Here is a 19,677-nt window from a genome sequence, read left to right as displayed (position 1 = left end):
TTGCAGATTCTATACTGACAGGGAAGGTCCCACAGGATTGGCGCATGGCAAATGTGGTGCCAATATTCAAAAAGGGTCCAAAAACAGAGCCTGGAAACTATAGGCCGGTAAGTTTAACATCTGTTGTGGGTAAACTGTTTGAAGGTTTTCTGAGAGATGCTATGTTAGAGCATCTTAACGGAAATAAGCAAATAACGCCATATCAGCATGGCTTCATGAGGGATCGGTCATGCCAAACTAATTTAATCAGTTTCTATGAGGAGGTAAGTTCTAGACTTGACAGCGGCGAATCAATGGATGTCGTATATCTGGACTTCTCCAAAGCATTTGACACTGTACCACATAAAAGGTTAGTATATAAAATGAGAATGCTCGGACTGGGAGAAAACGTCTGTATGTGGGTAAGTAACTGGCTTAGGCCTCATGCACACGACCGTTGTGTGCATCCGTGGCCGTTGTGCCGTTTTCCGTTTTTTTTCACGGACCCATTGACTTTCAATGGGTCCGTGGAAAAATCGGAAAATGCACCGTTTGGCAGCCGCATCCGTGAGCCGTGTTTCCTGGCCGTGAAAAAAATATGACCTGTCCTATTTTTTTCACGGCCAACGGTTCACGGGCCCATTCAAGTCAATGGGTCCGTGAAAGAACACGGATGCACACAAGATTGGCATCCGTGTCCGTGATCCGTGGCCGTAGGTTGCTTTCATACAGACGGATCCGAAGATCCGTCTGCATAAAAGCTTTTTCTGATCTAAGTTTTCACTTCGTGAAAACTCATTTCCGACAGTATATTCTAACACAGAAGCGTTCCCATGGTGATGGGGACGCTTCTAGTTAGAATACACTGCAAACTTTGTACAAGACTGCCCCCTGCTGCCTGGCAGCACCCGATCTCTTACAGGGGGATATGATAGTACAATTAACCCCATCATATCCACCTGGAAGAGATCAGGGCTGCCAGGCAGCAGGGGGCAGACCCCCCCCCTCCCCAGTTTGAATATCATTGTGCGGCCCCCCCCTCCCCTGTTGTTAACTCGTTGGTGGCCAGTGTGCGCACCCCCCTCCCTCCCTCTATTGTTTTAATACATTGGGGCCAGTGTGCGCGCCCCCCCCCAACCCCCCCTCCCTCCCTCTATTGTTTTAATACATTGGGGCCAGTGTGCGCGCGCCCCCCCAACCCCCCCTCCCTCCCTCTATTGTTTTAATACATTGGGGCCAGTGTGCGCACCCCCCCAACCCTCCCTCTATTGTAATCATCATCGGTGGCAGCGGAGTAGAAGATTTTCATACTTACCTGCTTCTTGCTGCTGCGATGTCTGCGTCCGGCCGGGAGCTCCTCCTACTGGTAAGTGACAGGTCTGTGCGGCGCATTGCTGTCACTTACCAGTAGGAGGAGCTCCCGGCCGGACGCAGACATCGCAGCAGCAAGAAGCAGGTAAGTATGAAAATCTTCTACTCCGCTGCCACCGATGATGATTACAATAGAGGGAGGGAGGGGGGGGGGGGTTGGGGGGGTGCGCACACTGGCCCCAATGTATTAAAACAATAGAGGGAGGGAGGGGGGGGGGTTGGGGGGGCGCGCGCACACTGGCCCCAATGTATTAAAATAATAGAGGGGGGGTTGGGGGGCGCGCGCACACTGGCCCCAATGTATTAAAACAATAGAGGGAGGGAGGGGGGTGCGCACACTGGCCACCAACGAGTTAACAACAGGGGAGGGGGGGCCCACTGGCCACCAATGAGTTAAAAACAGGGGGGGGGGGGTCTGCCCCCTGCTGCCTGGCAGCACCTGCCAGGCAGCAGGGGGCAGTCATGTACACAGTTTTTTTGTATATTCTAACCTGAAGCGTCTCCATCACCATGGGAACGCCTCTGTGTTAGAATATACTGTCGGAAATGAGTTTCACGATGTAGCTCATATCCGACAGTATATTCTAACATAGAGGCGTTCCCATGGTGATGGGGACGCTACAAGTTAAAATATACCATCGGATTGGAGAAAACTCCAATCCGATGGTATAACAGAACTCCAGACTTTACATTGAAAGTCAATGGGGACGGATCCGTTTGAAATGGCACCATATTGTGTCAACATCAAACGGATCCGTCCCCATTGACTTGCATTGTAATTCAGGACGGATCCGTTTGGCTCCGCACGGCCAGGCGGACACCAAAATGACTTTTTTTTCATGTCCGTGGATCCTCCAAAAATCAAGGAAGACCCACGGACGGAAAAACGGTCACGGATCACGGACCAACGGAACCCCGTTTTGCGGACCGTGAAAAAAAACGTCCGTGTGCATGAGGCCTTAATGATAGAAAACAGAGGGTGGTTATTAACGGTACACACAGATTGGGTCACGGTCACTAGTGGAGTACCTCAGGGGTCAGTATTGGGCCCTATTCTCTTCAATATATTTATTAATGATCTTCTAGAAGGCTTGCATAGTAAAGTATCAATTTTTGCAGATGACACTAAACTGTGTAAAGTAATTAACACTGAAGAGGACAGTATACTACTACAGAGGGATCTGGATAGATTGGAGGCTTGGGCAGATAAGTGGCAGATGAGGTTTAACACTGACAAATGTAAAGTTATGCACATGGGAAGGAATAATGCAAGTCACCCGTACATACTAAATGATAAAACACTCGGTAACACTGACATGGAAAAGGACCTAGGAATTTTAATAAACAGCAAACTAAGCTGCAAAAACCAGTGTCAGGCAGCTGCTGCCGCCAAGGCCAATAAGATAATGGGTTGCATCAGAAGAGGCATAGATGCCCGTGATGAGAACATAGTCCTACCACTTTACAAATAGCTAGTCAGACCACACATGGAGTACTGTGTACAGTTCTGGGCTCCTGTAAACAAGGCAGACATAGCAGAGGTGGAGAGGGTTCAGAGGAGGGCAACTAAAGTAATAGCTGAAATGGGGTAACTACAGTACCCTGAAAGATTATCAAAATTAGTGTCATTCCCTTTAGAAAAAAGACGACTGAGAGGAGATCTGATTACTATGTATAAATATATCAGGGGTCAGTACAGAGATCTCTCCCATCAGCTATTTATCCCCAGGACTGTGACTGTGACGAGGGGACATCCTCTGCGTCTGGAGGAAAGAAGGTTTGTACACAAACATAGAAGAGGATTCTTTACGGTAAGAGCAGTGAGACTATGGAGCTCTCTGCCTGAGGAGGTGGTGATGGTGAGTACAATAAAGGAATTCAAGAGGGGCCTGGATGTATTTCTGGAGTGTAATAATATTACAGGCTATAGCTACTAGAGAGGGGTCGTTGATCCAGGGAGTTATTCTGATTGGAGTCGGGAAGGAATTTTTTATTCCCCTAAAGTGGAGAAAATTTGCTTCTACCGCTCAATTTTATTATTTTTTGCCTTCCTCTGGATCAACTTGCAGGTTAACAGGCCGAAATAGATGGACAAATGTCTTTTTTCGGCCTTATGTACTATGTTACTATGATCACTAAAGTCATATTTACTCTGCACTAGGGTTAAGCGAACCCGAACTGTATAGTTCGGGTTCGTACTGAACTTTAGGATTTTTGGACCCCGGACCTGAAATTTTCAGTAAAAGTTTGGGTTCGGTGTTCGGCGAGTTAATGGCACTTTTTGAAAGGCTGCAATCAACAAGATGTTTAACTTGTTTGCCTTTAGTAGCCATCACAGCCATGCCTACTAATGGCATGGCTGTGATTGGCCGGTGCAGCATGTGACCCAGCCTCTATATAAGCTGGAGTCACGTAGCACTGCACGTCACTCGGCTCTGATTCGTGTAGGGATAGGATGCTGCTGCTGTGAGGGAGAGAATAGGAAATAATCTTTAATCAAAAGTGCTTGTTACCTCAACGATCTACATAGATTTTGTTTTGTGGGTACAGTGCACAATTTCTTTACCGTGCCCTTAGCCCAGTGACACAGAAAAATAACTTAACCGTCTGTTAGTTAGGTGGGCGTTGGTGGCCATTTTATGCAAGTTCACTGCACCGGCACAGCATATATGTGCATTTGTGACAGTCAAATACAAGCTTGAAATACTGCAATAATATTCTGTGTTTAAAAAAACACCCAACGGGTACAGGAAACAAATGCTCCTGTACCCCGGACCGAACAGAGCTCGGCTACGCTACATTAACAACACAGCAGTCAGCAGGCGCAGGCAGGCTGCGCAGCACTGAGCCGGCCGCTCAGGAGGCGCAGCATGAGGGCCGCGGCCGGCCGGCCGAACCTACATAACCAATTTTAATTTTTTTACCTCAACGGGCGCCCCCTGCTAAATGGCGCCCTAGGCGACTGCCTAAGTCGCCTTACTGGTGGTGCCGGCCCTGCCTGTGTGCCTTGTTCCGCTGTTTTGAGCATTCCACTAACATGGCCAGTGTCAATGATACCGTTCTCAGCGCTACTATCCCACTTCTATGCCTCCTTGAAAAATGCTTTGGGCGATGATGGAAGAGGATGTGGCAAAGGAGGAGGAGAAAGAGGGATAATTTCATAGGGTTTCAGGCAAGTCATTAACAAGTGGCTTCGAGTGTGGGTTCCTGCACACACACAAACGCCAGGTACACAATTGTCCAGCCAGGGCGCAGATCTGGATGAGAGGAGGGAGGGAAGAGGAGGGAAGAGGAGGGAAGAGGAGGGAAGAGGAGGGAAGAGGAGGGAAGAGGAGGGAAGAGGAGGGAAGAGGAGGGAAGAGGAGGGAAGAGGAGGGAAGAGGAGGGAAGAGGAGGGAAGAGGAGGGAAGAGGAGGGAAGAGGAGGGAAGAGGAGGGAAGAGGAGGGAAGAGGAGGGAAGAGGAGGGAAGAGGAGGGAAGAGGAGGGAAGAGGAGGGAAGAGGAGGGAAGAGGAGGGAAGAGGAGGGAAGAGGAGGGAAGAGGAGGGAAGAGGAGGGAAGAGGAGGGAAGAGGAGGGAAGAAACAATGTTCACAGCAGGGTGGCACCCAGACCAACTCATGGCCATCACTGGTGCGTGGGCTGGGGGGATACAGAGGACACAGACTATAATCCTCCTACAGAGGACAGCTTGTCCTTGCCTCTGAGCAGCCTGGCACACATGAGCGATTACATGCTGCAGTGTCTCCATGACGACCGCCGAGTTGCCCACATTCTAACTTGTGCTGATTACTGGGTGGCCACGATGCTGGATCTCCGTTACCAGGAGAACGTACCATCCTTAAACTCCGTCACTGGAGCGTGATCATAAGATGCATGAGTATCAGCGCACCTGACAGTGGGGCACAATGAAAGCACAAGCCGAAGGCAGAGGAGGAGGAAGAAGTCGCGAACGCAGCTGGGGCACCACCAGCACCTCAGAAGGCAGGGTTAGCATGGCTGAAATGTTGAAAAGCCTTGTCAGCACGCCACAACAACCAGCACCACCAGCTGATATGGAACGTCTTAGCAGGAGGCAGCATTTCAGCAACATGGTGGAGCAGTATGTGTGCACACGCCTACACGTACTGAATGATGGGTCTGTCCCCTTCAACTTCTGGGCTAATATTTTTATATCTTATAGATTCTAGAGTATTATACTGTGCCCTGTATTTCCCACTAGAAAAATGATCCTTGGGAAACAGTCCTCATCCCTGACCTCCCCTCTCCGCCACGCTGCTCCGCTGTGTACTGGGGCTGGGTTCACATCCCATTTTTGCCATCCGTTTAATGCATACCAAAAATGTCTGCGTTAACAGATGCCTCAGACTGATGCCGTACAGTGGCCTCCGTTCACCATACAGTTCCACGGTAGAAAAAAAAAAAAAAAAAAAAAAGTACGTTAATGTATGCATTTTTTCTGCAGGATATAAAAACGTGGAGTGCCGCACATTTGTATACATCGAATAGATCGGAAATAACATTTTTCTAGGCTCCAGCGCGGCACATTTTTGAGAGTCTCCCTTTAAGACGCATAAAAATGGGCCCTGATTAACCACCTCAGCCCCCCCCCCAGCTTAAACAAACTACAAATTGGCGTGGTATTAAAAAGCAGGAAGTGCTCTACCCCATATGCAGTGGTGCATCTATACTGGGGGGCAGATCCTGCACTTGTGGTCCGCTGCTAATGGCAATCCCCAGCAAAAATGCATACAATGGAGGATGCCTGCAGCGGACCACAAGTACCACAATGGACATCCTACACGGGATAGCAATTGTGTGGATGTGATAAGCAGTCAAAATACATAACAAAAACAAAGACAGGTGCACTCTGCGGTCTTACTACTGGCCATTAGCAACGGGCCACAAGCGCAGGATCTGCCGGCCGTTCATTTCCTTCTGCTGCTTCTGACACAGACCCGCGCATGCTCTGTTTACACTGCAGACTTGGGAGAGAGGGAGGAGGCGCTGGAGAGGAGTCCGATTACACTCTGCTCTGCCGGGTAGTGAAGGATTGTGCTCGGCGTCCTCCAGCTCTCACTGAGCAGAGCTGCTATGCAGTGTCGGACTGGGGTGCCTAGGGCCCACCAGTGGAATTGATTTTGGGGGCCCACCCTAGAGCTGGAGATAACTTGTTCATTTTTCAGTCTCGCACACATGAATGTATGCATTTTAGCACACAACACAGTAACAGCCCGCCCTTCCTTTCCCTCTGCCCACCCATCTTCTTACTTCTTCTTTCGCAGAAGGTGCCTGCGCACTGAGTCCGTTAGCCGGCGCATGCGCATTAATTACTGTAATGCCGTACCAGGAATGGACATCGCAGTGCGCATGCGCCGGCCGATTGACTCAGTGCGCAGGATCTCGGCGGAAGAAGTAAGAAGATGGGCGGGCAGAGGGAAAGACTGGGCGGGGGGAAGCGACAATAAGGCAGAGCTGCCTGGGCACCTACGAGGTTGACGTAATTCTGGAGCGCCCCGGGAGCCGCACGGACGGTAAGTATACTGCTCCCCTGCTCCCCACTCCTACTATGGCAACCAGGACTTTAATAGCGTCCTGGCTGCCATAGTAACACTGAACGCATTTTGAAGACGGATCAGACTTCAAATGCTTTCAGTTCACTTGCGGTGTTACGGATCCGGCGGGCACTTCCGGAAAATGGAGTACACGCCGGATCCGGACAACGCAAGTGTGAAAGAGGCCTTAGGCTACTTTCACACCTGCGTTTCTGGGTCCGCCTGTGAGATCCGTTTCAGGGCTCTCACACGCGGTCCAAAACGGATCAGTTCAGCCCCAATGCATTCTGAATGGATAAGGATCCGCTCAGAATGCCTCCGTTCAGCCTCCATTCCGCTCCGGAGGCGGACACCAAAACGCTGCTCGCAGCCAAACGGATCTGTTCTGAACGGATACAAGCATTTGCATTATAGGTGCGGATCCATCTGTGCAGATTCGTTTTGGTGTCCGCCTGGCGATGCGGAGCCAAACGGATCCGTCCTGACTTACAATGTAAGTCAATGAGGACGGATCCGTTTTCACCGACACAATATGGTGCAATTGAAAACGGATCCGCCTCCCATTGACTTTTAGTGTAAGTCAAAATGGATCCGTTTGCATTATCTTTTTTTTGTTTTGTTCGTTGTAATGCAAACGGATCCGTTCTGAACAGATACTAAGGTTTGCATTATAAGTGCGGATCCGTCTGTGCAGATACCAGACGGATCCGCACCTAACGCAGGTGTGAAAGTAGCCCAACTCTGCTGCTGGTGGAGGGAGGCTGGGGGGGGGGGGGGGGCGGCGACGGGACGGGGGGGCCCCATGGATTGTGTGTACGCCACTGCTCCAGAGACATTACATATTATGTGGGGGTGAGGGGCTGGGAAAGTGTGAAATGCCACTGATGAGAGGGAAGAGGGGGCACTGGGAGACATAACTTCTCTCTGTATAAAGTATAGGTGAGATAGTTGGTGGGAAAGGTCTGTGAGGGGCTGGAACAACAGGGGGCACAGGATGTGCCGGGGCAGCAGCTTCAGGGCTCTCCTCACTTCCCAGTTCCCTCCCACAGTAACTTACCCCAGTGCTGCTGTGTGGAGTAGTGGGACCAGCGAAGAGGACGGACCTTTATACTGGAGGGAGGCCCAGTGACTCAGAGAGCAGTGTCCTGTCCTCGTTACCACGTGTACCCCTGGGGTGTGTATGGACTTGGCAGGCAGATAAACACCCTCCTACTACTCAGTAAATTGAGACCAGGTAATGATCTGTAGCTTTAATGAGCCAAAGTAAGTTGGTGTGAAACTGTGAACCAGTAACATAAAGAATGCAATAAGTACATGAACTGCAAATATACATATCATAGAACAGCATACAACATGTCTGATACATATCATAGAACAGCATACAACATGTCTGATACATATCATAGAACAGCATACAACATGTCTGATACATATCATAGAACAGCATACAACATGTCTGATACATATCATAGAACAGCATACAACATGTCTGCAAGGTTAGCTGACTAGGGCCTTACTTTACATCTGAACTGCTAACTAGCTGCCTACACAGAAATACACATAATGCATGTCTATAGCTAGTAATAATCACATAGGTATGAATAAACAGCAAGAAATAATGCCTTACCGGCTATGCAGCCTATAGTAGAAGTTTAGATAATCTTGTACAGCAGAGCATGTGAAGAAAGATGGCAACTTCTAGAAGACTACTCCCCTTCTTGTAGATAAGTGAGGACACAAAGGGGAGGAGTAACAAAAGAGGCTGAACATACACAGAGAACAATATAGAAGTGGTCAGAAGGTGGCGCTAATTGACCATGTTTTAATACAGGACAAACCCTATATGAATTAGCACACATTTATGAGAAGCTGTATGGAGACATGACAAGCAGCGCCTCCATTATCTCCTGCTGCTGCCTCGGCTCCTCCGGCTCCGCCCCCTCCTCACACATTATGGAATATCCCACTGCAGAGAGGGGGGGGGGGGAGCTGTCTGCTCATGTCGGGTCGGTGAAGTTTACTTTGGAGAAAGGAACAAGCGCTGCAAGGTATTGTGCTGTCCCTTTCCCCAAAGTAAAATGGTATGTGCGCCAGTGCTGCAGTCCAGCACCTGATACCAGCCGGGCGCCTGACCGTATAGTAACTGCCCTGCCCCTGCTGGGGGCTCTGGCTGCAGTATAAGTCACACAACAGCCGGCCCCACTGCTTCTCTGATACGGTGGCCCCTGCTTTGCGCTTCCTGACATTAGCAGGGGCTGATGTCCAACTGCCCCACACAAGCTGCTAGTTGTATGAAATAGTAATGTGGCCCCAAGAGAAGTCAACGGGGCCACACTACACCTCCACATGCCTCTGCTTTCATTGTGACATGTTCTAGGGGAGAATACTGCTGGATAGAAGTGTCATATAATGGCACCATATGGCAGCACACAGAGAAAAAAACTCCAATAGAAGTCTATGGGGCTATACACTACCTCTGCATGCCTCTAATTGCATTATGGACTGTTCTAGGAGAGAATACTTCTGAATTATGGCGTAATATAAAACCATATGGCGGCACAAAGAGTATACTTGAGACTTTACAAAGCAAGAATTTCCCCATCGCCCATTCTGCTTTCTCTCCCTGGTAAAAATGCCCCCGCCATCTCCCTGGTGAAAAATGCCCCGCCATCTCTCTGTTATGTTCCAATAGAAGTCTATGGGGCTATACACTACCTCTGCATGCTTCTCATTGCATTATGGACTGTTCTAGGAGAGAATACTTCTGATTTATGGTGCAATATAAAACCATATGGCGGCACAAAGAGTGTACTTGAGACTTTACAAAGCAAGAATTTCCCATTCCCCTTTCTGCTTTCTCTACACAGATAAATTCCCCGCCATCTCTCCGTTAGGGCTCATCTACATGAATGTGTGTCGGCCGTTCCATGCATTGGGGACCGCAATTTGTGGTACCCTATGCTGCGGGCAACATCCGTGCAGCTGCCGCAGACAGATCCCAGACCCATTCACTTGAATGGATCCGTGATCCATCTGTTCTGCAAAAAAGTAGTGCAAGCACCACTTTTTTGCAATGCGTAGGCACGGCCAGAAACCCCACAGAAGCACTGAGGAGCTTCCGTGGGGTTTCGCTCAGTGCACCGCATCTCCCAGATTGCAGACCCATTGAAGTGAATGGATCCGTGATGCGGGGCGCACAGACGACAGATGTAGCTGAGCTCTATATAAAGGGGTTCAGGGAAGATAGGTGTAGCAGAGCTGATTCCCCAGCAAGGGGAGGGGCCTCAGACACTGCCGGCTGCCAGACTGATGAGTCATACTTATTACATGAACGAGCACGCAGAACTCAGCTCTCAGTGTGATGTCATAAGGAGGTGTGCCCAGCCTTCACTCTAGTTGCCTAAGCCCGCCCAGCCTTATCTGCAGAAAACCAGGAAGTTACCAGCAGAGTGACTGCAGGTGAGGCTGAATGAGCGAAATGAGAATACCCCTTTAATGACCAGGCCACTTTTTACAATTCTGCACTACACTACTTTCACCGTTTATTGCTCGGTCATGCAACTTACCACCCAAATGAATTTTACCTCCTTTTCTTCTCACTAATAGAGCTTTCATTTGGTGGTATTGCATTGCTGCTGACATTTTTACTTTTTTTTTATTAATCGAAATTTAACCCCAATTATTTTTTTTTTAAATGACATTTTTCACTTTCAGTTGTAAAATTTTAAAAAAAAAAAATACATCTATATATACATTTTTCTCAAAATGTATTGTTCTACATGTCTTTGATTAAAAAAATGGTTTGGGTAAAAGCTATAGCGTTTACAAACTATGGTACAAAAATGTGAATTTCCGCTTTTTGAAGCAGCTCTGACTTTCTAGGCACCTGTCATGTTTCCTGAGGTTCTACAATGCCCAGACAGTAGAAAAACACCACAAATGACCCCATTTTGGAAAGTAGACACACTAAGGTATTCGCTGATGGGCATAGTGAGTTCATAGTACTTTTATTTTTTGTCACAAGTTAGCGGAAAATTATGATTTTTTTTTTTCCTTACAAAGTCTCATATTCCACTAACTTATGACAAAAAATTAAAACTTCCATGAACTCACTATGCCCATCACGAAATACTTTGGGGTGTCTTCTTTCCAAAATGGGGTCACTTGTGGGGTAGTTTGCGTGAGAAGTAGTTTGAAATCAAAATGGTGCTCGTTGGAATGTGGGCCCATTTGCCCACCTCGGCTGCAAAAAAGTGTCACACATGTGGTATCGCCGTACTCAGGAGAAGTTGGGCAATATGTTTTGGGGTGTCTTTTTACATATACCCATGCTGGGTGAGAGAAAGCTCTCGGCAAAAGACAACTTTTCCCCCTTTTTTTTTTTTATACAAAGTTGGCATTTGACCAAGATATTTATCTCACCCAGCATGGGTATATGTAAAATGACACCCCAAAACACATCGCCCTACTTCTCCTGAGAACAGCGATACCACATGTGTGACACTTTTTTGCAGCCTAGATGCGCAAAGGGGCCCACGTTCCTTTTAGGAGGGCATTTTTAGACATTTGGATCCCAGACTTCTTCTCACGCTTTAGGGCCCCTAAAATGCCAGGGCAGTATAAATACCCCACATGTGATCCCATTTTGGAAAGAAGACACCCCAAGGTATTCAATGAGGGGCATGGCGAGTTCATAGAAAAAAAAATTTGGGGGCACAAGTTAGCGGAAATTGATTTTTTGTTTTTTCTCAGTCTCCCTTTCTGCTAACCTGGGACAAAAATTTCAATCTTTCATGGACTCAATATGCCCCTCAGCGAATACCTTGGGGTGTCTTCTTTCCAAAATGGGGTTATTTGTTGGGTGTTTGTACTGCCCTGGCATTTGAGGGTCTCCGCAATCATTACATGTATGGCCAGCATTAGGAGTTTCTGCTATTCTCCTAAGGCCCCATGCACACGGCCGTTGTTCATGGCCTTGTGCGGGCCGTGGAACCGCGGCCTGGATCCCTCCTGAGAGCAGGAGCGCACGGCGTCACTGGTTGCTATGACGCCGTGCGCTCCCTGCTGCCGCCGCAATACAGTAACACACTGGTATGATCTATAGATACCAGTGTGTTACTGTACTTGCGGCGGCAGCAGGGAGCGCACGGCGTCATAGCAACCAGTGACGCCGTGCGCTCCTGCTCTCAGGAGGGATCCAGGCCGCGGTTCCACGGCCATAAACAATGGCCGTGTGCATGGGGCCTTATATTGAGCATACAGGTAATGAGATTTTTTTTTCCGTTCAGCCTCTGGGCTGAAAGAAAAAATGAACGGCACAGATTTCTTCATTCGCATCAATGTGGATGAAAAAATCTCTGCCAAAAAAAAAAAAACGGAGGGGAAAGGCGTCTGCCAGGACATAGGAGCTCCGCCCAACATCCATACCCACTTAGCTCGTATGCCCTGGCAAACCCAATTTCTCCATTCACATCAATCTGTAAGTGATCAAAACAGATCACAGTCAGATCTATAATAGTATTAGTGTCACCTTAGTTCGCCCTCCACCCAAAACGCAGTGTTTACCCGATCAGGCCTGATTGGTCGCCCACACGTGTGTTCACCCACGCCCACCCCGCCGCAGTGACAATTTTTTATTTATTTTTTATTACTGCACATTCACTTTACACGCGCTGCGGCGATAAAAAAAAAAAATCAGTTTTGATATTTTTATCAATCGCAGCGGCCTCCGGTACTTCGCTATCCTCCCATTGCCGGGATTTTATTTATTTTTTATATACAAAGTGTTTGCCAAAGCATATGAACACCACCGCCCCCTCAGCTCATATGCCTTGGCAAACGTATCTTTTACTGCAGAGTAGAAATCTCGTCTTGCAGCGCTGCATATACCGACTTTTGTGTAATCTGACAGCAGCGCAATGCTTCTGTCAGAATGCACATCAGTGCTGCAGCTAGTCGATCGGTTGGTCCACCTGGAAGGTAAAAAAAACAAAAGAAAAAACCAGGCCGCAACGCAATAAATTTAACTTTATAATAACATTTGAACCGGAACATATAAACTTTATTTAACTTTTTGAACAGAACGTTAACTTTTTTGCTTACTGGTGATTATATATATTTTTTTAACCTTTATAGGACAAACCTCTCCTTCCCCATGGGACAATGTGCAAAGCGCAAATCGCCCAAAGATGTGGCGAAGTACATTATGCACTTTGTCCCAGGTGAAAGGAGAGGTTTGCAGCAGCTCTGTGTGAATGGGCCCTAATAGCCCTGTGTGCCTGTCCAGGTGAGATGATCCCTATGCTAGGTGTACCTGTGTGTGGTACTTCCGGAAACACTCCCCTAAGCATAGGGCAGGGTGGTCAGGGCAGTCAGGACAGAAATAGCGGGTGTCACACCTTATTCCACTCCTGCTACAGACACAACATCTTTTTCGGGGTGACGGTTGGGTTCAGGCAGGGGCGGACTGGGCCGGGGGGCAGGGGGGCAATTGCCCCCTGGGCCTCCCTGGCTTGCTGTCCCGGCCGGCCGGCCGGGCCGGAATAAACAGCCGCTTTATGCCAGGGACGAGACGGGGAGCAGGGGAGCAGTGCGCCAGAGCGGCGCAGGCGGCGCGATGACGTCATCGGCGCGATGACGTCATCGCGCCACCTGCGCCGGTCCTGCGGCCTAACTGAGCCGCTGCCGTAAAGTGATTGCATCTCTGTGCTGGCTGGAGGCGGGAGTCCAGAGAAGCAGGGAGGTAAGTATGTCTGACTGACTTTTTTTTTTTTTTCTTTATTTCTGTCCCTATCTGGCTACTACTGGGCTGGCACTTTGAGGGGGGGGGGGGGCCGGGGGCACAATCTGGCTAGTGGTGGCTACTCCTGGCACATTATAGGGGCCCCCCCCCTAATCTGGCTACTACTGCCAGTAGTAGCCAGATTAGGGGGGGGGCCCCTATAATGTGCCAGGAGTAGCCACCACTAGCCAGATTGTGCCCCCTGCCCCCCACCCCCCTCATAAAGTGCCAGCCCAGTAGTCTACTGGGCTGGCACTTTATGAGGGGGGTGGGGGGCAGGGGGGCACGGGGGCACAATCTGGCTAGTGGTGGCTACTCCTGGCACATTATAGGGCCCCCCCCTAATCTGGCTACTACTGGGCTGGCACTTTATGGGGGGGGTGGGGGGCATGGGGGCACAATCTGGCTAGTGGTGGCTACTCCTGGCACATTATAGGGCCCCCCCCCCAATCTGGCTACTACTGGGCTGGCACTTTATGAGGGGGGTGGGGGGCGGGGGGCACAATCTGGCTAGTGGTGGCTACTCCTGGCACATTATAGGGGGGCCCCCCTAATCTGGCTACTACTGGGCTGGCACTTTATGAGGGGGGTGGGGGGCAGGGGGGCACAATCTGGCTAGTGGTGGCTACTCCTGGCACATTATAGGGCCCCCCCCCCAATCTGGCTACTACTGGGCTGGCACTTTATGAGGGGGGTGGGGGGAAGGGGGCACAATCTGGCTAGTGGTGGCTACTCCTGGCACATTATAGGGGGGCCCCCCTAATCTGGCTACTACTGGGCTGGCACTTTATGAGGGGGGTGGGGGGCAGGGGGGCACAATCTGGCTAGTGGCTACTCCTGGCACATTATAGGGGGGCCCCCCTAATCTGGCTACTACTGGGCTGGCACTTTATGTGGGGGGCAGGGGGGCACAATCTGGCTAGTGGCTACTCCTGGAACATTATAGGGGAGCCCCCCTAATCTGGCTACTACTGGGCTGGCACTTTATGGGGGGGGGTGGGGGGCATGGGGGCACAATCTGGCTAGTGGTGGCTACTCCTGGCACATTATAGGCCCCCCCCCAATCTGGCTACTACTGGGCTGGCACTTTATGAGGGGGGTGGGGGGCAGGGGGCACAATCTGGCTAGTGGTGGCTACTCCTGGCACATTATAGGGGGGCCCCCCTAATCTGGCTACTACTGGGCTGGCACTTTATGAGGGTGGTGGGGGGCAGGGGGGCACAATCTGGCTAGTGGCTACTCCTGGCACATTATAGGGGGGCCCCCCTAATCTGGCTACTACTGGGCTGGCACTTTATGAGGGGGGTGGGGGGGGGGGGCAGGGGGGCACAATCTGGCTAGTGGCTACTCCTGGCACATTATAGGGGGGCCCCCCTAATCTGGCTACTGGGCTGGCACTTTATGAGGGGGGTGGGGGGCTGGGGGGCACAATCTGGCTACTCCTGGCACATTATAGAGGGGCCCCTATCTGGCTACTCCTGGCACATTAGTGGGGGGGCCCTATCTGGCTACTGGCACATTAGTGGGGGGCATATGGCTACTGGCAGATTATAGGGGGGGGCCTATGGCTACTGGCACATTATGGGGGACCTATGGCTACTTGCACATTATGGGGGACCTATGGCTACTGGCAAATTACAGGGGGGGCTATGGCTACTGGCAGATTATAGGGGGGGCTATGGCTACTGGCAGATTATAGGGGGGGCTATGGCTACTGGCAGATTATAGGGGGGGCTATGGCTACTGGCAGATTATAGGGGGGGCTATGGCTACTGGCAGATTATAGGGGGGGCTATGGCTACTGGCAGATTATAGGGGGCTATGGCTACTGGCAGATTATAGGGGACCTATGGCTACTGGCACATTATGGGGGGGCATATGGCTACAGGCACATTATAGGGGGGCCCTATGTGGCTACTGGCACATTATAGGGGGGCCCTATGTGGCTACTGGCACATTATAGGGGGGCCCTATGTGGCTACTGGCACATTATAGGGGGGCCCTATGTGGCTACTGGCACATTATAGGGGGGCCCTATGTGGCTACTGGCACATTATGGGGGCCTATGGCTACTGGCAGATTATAGGGGGGGCCTATGGCTACTGGCACATTATGGGGACCTATGGCTACTGGCACATTATGGGGGACCTATGGCTACTGGCAGATTACAGGGGGGGCTATGGCTACTGGCAGATTATAGGGGGGGCTATGGCTACTGGCAGATTATAGGGGGGGCTATGGCTACTGGCAGATTACAGGAGGGGCTATGGCTACTGGCAGATTATAGGGGGGGCTATGGCTACTGGCAGATTATAGGGGGGCTATGGCTACTGGCAGATTATAGGGGACCTATGGCTACTGGCACATTATTGGGGGGCATATGGCTACATGCACATTATAGGGGGGCCCTATGTGGCTACTGGCAAATTATAGGGGGGCCCTATGTGGCTACTGGAACATTATAGGGGGGCCCTATGTGGCTACTGGCACATTATAGGGGGGCCTATGGCTACTGGCAGAATATAGGGGGGCCTATGGGCTACTGGCAGATTATAGGGGGCCTATGGGCTACTGGCAGATTATAGGGGGCCTTTGGGCTACTGGCAGATTATAGGGGGCCTTTGGGCTACTGGCACAATATAGTGGGGCCTATGGGCTACTGGCACATTATGGGAGGCCTATGGCTACTGGCAGATTATAGGGGGGCCTATGGCTACTGGCAGATTATAGGGGGGGCTATGGCTACTGGCAGATTATAGGGGGGGCTATGGCTACTGGCAGATTATAGGGGGGGCTATGGCTACTGGCAGATTATAGGGGGGCTATGGCTACTGGCAGATTATAGGGGACCTATGGCTACTGGCACATTATGGGGGGGCATATGGCTACAGGCACATTATAGGGGGCCCTATGTGGCTACTGGCACATTATAGGGGGGCCCTATGTGGCTACTGGCACATTATAGGGGGGCCCTATGTGGCTACTGGCACATTATAGGGGGGCCTATGGCTACTGGCAGATTATAGGGGGGCCTATGGGCTACTGGCAGATTATAGGGGGCCTATGGGCTACTGGCAGATTATAGGGGGCCTTTGGGCTACTGGCACAATATAGTGGGGCCTATGGGCTACTGGCACAATATAGGGGGGCCTATGGCTACTGGCACATTATATGGGGGGCCTATGGCGACTGGCACATTATAGGGGGGGCCTATGGCTACTGGCACATTATAGGGGGGGCTATGGCTACTGGCACATTATAGGGGGGGCTATGGCTACTGGCAGATTATAGGGGGGGCTATGGCTACTGGCAGATTATAGGGGGGCTATGGCTACTGGCAGATTATAGGGGACCTATGGCTACTGGCACATTATGGGGGGGCATATGGCTACAGGCACATTATAGGGGGGCCCTATGTGGCTACTGGCACATTATAGGGGGCCCTATGTGGCTACTGGCACATTATAGGGGGGCCCTATGTGGCTACTGGCACATTATAGGGGGGCCCTATGTGGCTACTGGCACATTATAGGGGGGCCTATGGCTACTGGCAGATTATAGGGGGGCCTATGGGCTACTGGCAGATTATAGGGGGCCTATGGGCTACTGGCAGATTATAGGGGGCCTTTGGGCTACTGGCACAATATAGTGGGGCCTATGGGCTACTGGCACAATATAGGGGGGCCTATGGCTACTGGCACATTATATGGGGGGCCTATGGCGACTGGCACATTATAGGGGGGGCCTATGGCTACTGGCACATTATAGGGGGGCCTATGGCTACTGGCACAATATAGGGGGGCCTATGGCTACTGGCACATTATATGGGGGGCCTATGGCGACTGGCACATTATAGGGGGGGCCTATGGCTACTGGCACATTATAGGGGGGGCCTATGGCTACTGGCACAATATAGGGGGGCCTATGGCTACTGGCACAATATAGGGGGGCCTATGGCTACTGGCACATTATAGGGGGCACTATGGGGACATTGGCTCAACTGGGGACATTACAAGGGGGTATTTTTTTGCACTGTCTATTATAAGGAGAATTATTACTACTGGGGAGGGGGCATTATGGTGGGCTTTATTACTCCCCCATGGTATGACCCACCTAGTAGCAGCACCGGCCTCTCCCTGCTCTGCTATCCCTCTGCCTCTTCTCCAAATCCTCATTATGAAATTTTTCTCATTAGGATAAAACACATCAGCTCCGCCGAGCCGCGGCCAAAGTGTCGAGGTGTCCAAGATCCCCAAGGGTCAAGCCAAGTAATTGTAAGTTTTCATGCATATACCGTGCAACACAATATACAGTTCCTTCTGCAAACGTCAAGTGTCATGTGGGGGCCCCCTTATTGTTTTTTACCCCACGGCCCCAGTTAACCTAGAACCGGCCCTGGTGATAGTCACTTCTTTATACTATGCGATCTTTGTACCATGCGATCTCCGAATCAGATCGGCATCGCATAGTACTGTCCTGTGTGTGGCTCCTCCCCTGCCTTGCGTGACCGTGCACTTGTGAAAATAAGGTGTCCCTGAATGGCAGTTAGGAAATGTGCTCACCCTACTGTTGCCTCTATAAATGGCCCCCGTCGGTGCAAACACTAGTGTCACCCAGCTCCTCTCGGCCGCTCTGCTACTTCAGCGGCTGGCGAGAACATGCTGCCTTCCCAAATGCGCGTGTCTCTGATCGGGCTCCTTTGCGGCCACGGCAGCTCCCTCCGCCCACTTCTGCTACTATTGGCTGGGAGGGAGACTGCCCACATTGGCAGGCTTTAAGTGATACGGGGACCTGAAGGGAGGAGACAGTGACACCACAGGAAGCTGCAGGAGCATTTATCTCGGCGGCTAGAGGCTGCTGAAGCATTCATCTGACCCCCAGGCCACAACTATCAGGAGAGAAAGACAAGAGGGAACAACACCTGAATGAAGAAAGAAAAGGAGTAACAGTAACTCCATGTTCTTTTTGTATGACCTTTGGACTTTCTTACTGATCTCTACGTCACACCTCTGTTCGGTTTTGAAATTTTTATTTCGGTGCACCTCTAGTTAAAACTCTGACATGCCATTACCTAGGGGTGGGCGATTTGGCCTAAAATCTATATTGCGATTTAATTTTAAGCATGTGCGATATATATCGCGATATATTGTTTTCTATATTTGGGGGGCGTGTTTAAACTTTTTTTTTTTTTTTTTTACTTTTTATTTAATAACTATTAGCCTCCTTAAGGGCTAGAACCCTTGTCATATTCACCCTAATAGAGCTCTATTAGGGTGAATATGACTTTACACTCTCCCTGCTGCCCTGTGCTTTGTGTACGCAACAGCAGGGAGATGAGTCCCCTCCCCTAAACAGTGCCATCCACAGATCCCCCCCCCCTAAACGGTGCCATCCACAGATTCCCCCCCCCCCCCCCTAAACGGTGCCATCCACAGATTTCCCCCCCCCCTTCCCCCGACGTTTATACATTTATAAACTAATCAGTAACTTTATTAATTGGTGATGTATTTACTGACGATGTATCGTCTATATCGCCCACCCCTACCATTACCCCTTCTTCCGGTCAACACTGACAGAGAGGTATTTTTAAAATGTAGAAAAACAAAATCAAATAAAGTAGATTACTATACAAATTAACCCTTTATGGTGATTATCTGCAACTGAGGTGCAGATTTGTTTTGCACCCTAAGGAGTTAATTTTTTGTTTTATCCCCACATGACTTACATCATACTCCTTTATCACTGAGGGTGTTATTTAATAAGCTGCAAAATAAATACCTGTCCCGAAATGAAGGGAGCTGAAGCTTCTTCGACTATTCACTTCAGACCTGTACGGCTAATTTTATCGCTTTGTCTCCCTTCACTTCCCCTTTAGTTAAGCTGAACAGCCTCAGGACTTTTGGCTGAACCAAAGGGAGTATTCTGGTTAGCTCAGCCGATCCAACATCTGGGTCTGCTGAGGCAAACATTCGTCAGTTTATTCACTTTTGTAC

Source organism: Bufo gargarizans, chromosome 3 (assembly GCF_014858855.1).
Source record: "Bufo gargarizans isolate SCDJY-AF-19 chromosome 3, ASM1485885v1, whole genome shotgun sequence".
NCBI lineage: Eukaryota > Metazoa > Chordata > Amphibia > Anura > Bufonidae > Bufo > Bufo gargarizans.
This window is presented reverse-complemented; position numbering follows the sequence as displayed.